This window comes from Propithecus coquereli, unplaced genomic scaffold (genome assembly GCF_000956105.1).
Source record: "Propithecus coquereli isolate 6110/MARCELLA unplaced genomic scaffold, Pcoq_1.0 Scaffold267, whole genome shotgun sequence".
NCBI lineage: Eukaryota > Metazoa > Chordata > Mammalia > Primates > Indriidae > Propithecus > Propithecus coquereli.
In genome coordinates this window covers 3315148-3318882 of record NW_012148252.1, presented here as the reverse complement: position 1 = coordinate 3318882, position 3735 = coordinate 3315148, and the positions used below count along the sequence as shown (strand labels likewise).

At 34.4% G+C, this 3735-nt stretch overlaps 1 protein-coding gene across 1 annotated transcript in view; it reads left to right on the top strand.

Annotated features, from left to right (window-relative positions):
* RIC1 (RAB6A GEF complex partner 1) overlaps nt 1–3735 on the top strand; it is a 41603-nt gene that overhangs the window by 11959 nt on the left and 25909 nt on the right. The gene's annotated exons all lie outside the window — the stretch shown is intronic.

The window sequence follows — 3735 nt, the reverse complement described above, 5'->3', positions numbered from 1 at the left end:
TTTATTAATAATTTTATTTAATCTTGTTCTAAATTATTTATTCATTCTGATACCACTTTTACATTAGCAGTTTCCTTTAGTAATTCTGATAAATTGGCATTTAACGTGGAGATTAATTCTGAATTTTGATACCAATTAAAAATAATTTGGGGAAGTCAATAAATTGAAATTTCTTAAAAGAAACTTGCACACATAATTTCAAAGTCCTGAGTATTTTCTTTCCCCCTTTGATACCAAAATGTTTTAGGTACATCAGAGCCTACTCTTGTGTTAGTTTCTTTTAGTCGGTTTCTATGTTCACGATTCTTTGCCTTACTTCTGCTCTCTATACTTTTACCTTACTAGCTTAATTCAGCTCCCATGTTATTTTCAGTTGACTTTGAGTAAAGATAATGAGAGACAGAAAAATGGTCATGTGAAAGGTTGGAGGAGGAATATCTCCTACATTGACATGCGGTATACACTAAAAAAAAATATGTATTTATCTTACATTAATAAATTTATGAATCAAACAATGTACATGCCATTTTATAATTAGTAACAATTTTTAAATAAAACTGCATCAGCTACTTCCTTGACTAAAATTTTCCACTGCTCCCTTCTCTCCTATAGCCATTTCTCTGCTATTTTCATTTCCCCATACTTTGAACTATTCATTCTACACTGACCTAGCATCAATGCCAGTTCTGCCTAGCCAGGTCTGTGTTACCAGAGAGCCAAGTAGAGCAGAGGATCAAAGAAGGTAGGTCTGGAACTCAAAAATCCATCAGGCAATAACACAAATTGAATTTCCTTCCAGCTCAAAAAATTTAGTGATTCTGTGATTTTTAGCCATCTATGAAACATCCTATATAAGAAGCATAAACACTGATTTTAGGACTTTAGGTGCTCGCTACATTCCTCTGTCATTCTGTTTTTTAGATAGCTAAAGATATTTTAAAAGATGGCCTTTTTAAATTTGAGTTTACCTAAGTTTTTCAGTTTCCTTAAAAATGATGCCACACAGCAAGACCTTGTCTCTACAAAATATAAAAAGAAAATTAGCCAGGCGTGGTGGTATGCACCTGTAGTCCGAGCTACTCACAAGGCTGAGGCAGGAGATCTCTTAAGCCCAGGAGTTTGAGGTTACAGTGAGCTGGGATGATGCCACTGCCCTCTAGCCTGAGTAACAGTAAGACCCTGTCTTAAAGAAAAAATGCCACAATTATACTGTCAAAACAATTAAATTATAATAGACTCAGAATTTTTAAAGCTGGAAGAACCTTAGAGATCATATGGTCCAACTGGATTTGATACATGAGGAAATTGAGGCTGCTCAGGGAAGTTATATGACTTACCAAAGGTCACACAGCAGAGTAGTGGCAGACCTATCTTTCCCATGATTTACGTTAAAGTCTAATGTATTTTAAAACCTAGGTACTAAATATTGAATTATATAATATACTACTGACCTTGAGCTAAAACTTAGAATTTGCCTATTTGAGATTGTTTTTACTTGGAGCCACTTTGTATTTTGCTGGCACTACAGCCACATGATTCAATGTTGTGTGGTAGTAGAGTGGTTTACATTGTCTATATAATGCTACAGCTTTGCCTTCCAGGCATTTTAGCCATTAATAATGACTCTCAGAAGAAACTTAGGTGCCTGCTTTATTTAATTCTCCCTTCAAAATATCCACTTTGCCAGTATACATTATCACATCCTCCAACAAAGTTGATTTGTTTCCGTGATTTATGCTTTGTGTGTTTCTTGTATAGCTTAGAGTTCATCTAATGAGCTCCAACTAATTCCTCTCTCTGCTCTTTCTGTTGCTTATCTAGTGTACTGGATTTTTTGTTTGTTTGAGTCTGCTACCATACACTCCTTAGCTTTCAGATCAGAAGATTCTATGTTAATTGTTTTTCCTGTAACTAAAACAAAACAAATATATACTTGTCAGAAGCAGGATTAGTAGCTGGTGGTAAAGATGGTACTTTTCTAAAAAAAATTTTCCTAGCTATAAACTTTTTAAATTTTGAAAGTAGTTTGTTGACAGCATAAATAATATGAAATTTTTAAAAATATTAAAACTTTCTGGTTTAAGCTGTGTTCCTTCTCAGATTGCATTATTTTAATGCTCAGTATTTTGTATAATGTAAGCATTTATTTCTGGAAGGTGCATAAATCTATTATTCAGTGTTCTGAGAGTGTCGGTTTGATAGTTAACCTGGCTATTTTCTCTAATCCAACAATGTATATAATGTATTTGGTGCAGATCAAATCTTCTAGGAGGATAGCTCTCACAGTCTCATTAGTTACAGACAAAACTATTCTAGGCAGGAGACAGGATTTTAGCAGAATGACTTTAAAAAAAAAAAAGGAAGATAGATTCAGGTTCTTTAAGAGAAACTGAAAAATCCTGAGATAAGAAGGATAGAGATTCTGTACCTTAGCACTGAGTTTTCCAGTGATGTGGCATGACTTTTGTGCCCTGACTATGCATTCAAGACCTGAGTTTCTTCATTACACATTAGCTACCTCTTTCCTTCTGCCATTTCCTGTTCTCAGTATTACCAGTAGAACTCAGAGTTCAGGTGACACATAGATCAATAAAGGTAATGTACTGGGGAAAATACAAGTTTTTGTTCTAGTCTGTATTTCATAACCTCTTTAGACACAAAACTGCATGAAAAATAAAGCTTTATTTTAAAATTAAACCTGGACTTTTAAAAATAAACCATTTTCAATTTGTGGCACTTCACAGACTTTTATAGGTTAAAAGAATAAATTGTTTTCTCCTGTAGATATTCATCACAGTGTGATCATTTGGATAAAATTTAACTTTGGGGTTCCCATGATTGGAAACTCTTCACGTTGGAATCCACTTTTGCTATGACATCTTAGCTTCCACGTTACCTACTCACACATTTCATAAGTACTAATGAAACACCAAGGTTTAGGGGAGGTGAGGATTCCTTTTAGTGTCATAGGTGGCTGGCACAATTATACTCAGGCACATCCTTCCTTAAGTGACTTTTTTTTTTCTTTTTGTCTTTTTCGTACAAATTTAGGGGGTGCATGTGCAGTTTTATTACATGCATAGATTACATAGTAGTCAAGTGAAGGCTTTTAGGGTATCCATCACCCAGTGATGGATGGGTACAACATATATTGTATCCATTAATCAACTTCTCATCATGCTCCGACCCTCTCACTCTTCCAAGTCTTCATTATCTATCATTCCACACTCTACGTACATGTGAACACCTTTTTTTAGTGCTGACTTACAAGTGAGAACATACAGTATTTGTCTTTCTGTGCCTTTCACTTAAGATAATGACCTCCAGTTCCATCCATGTTGCTGCAAAAGACATGATTTCATTCTTTTTTATGGCTAAATAGAATTCCATTGGGCATATATACCACATTTTCCTAAATGGACATTTAGGTTAATTCCATATCTTTGCTAGTGTGAATAGTGCTGCAATAAACATACAAGTGCAGATATCTTTTTATTATAATGATTTCTTTTCCTTTGGGTAGATACCCAGTAGTGGGGTTGCTGTATTGACTGATAGTTCTATTTTTAGTTTTTTGAAAAATCTGCATACTATTTCCCATAAAAGCTATACTACCTTCCCACTAAAAGTTGCCTTTCCTTCACATCCTTACCAACATCCATTATTTTTTGTCTTTTTAATAATAGCCATTCTGACTCGGGTAAGTTGATCTCTTTGTGGCTTTGATTTACATTT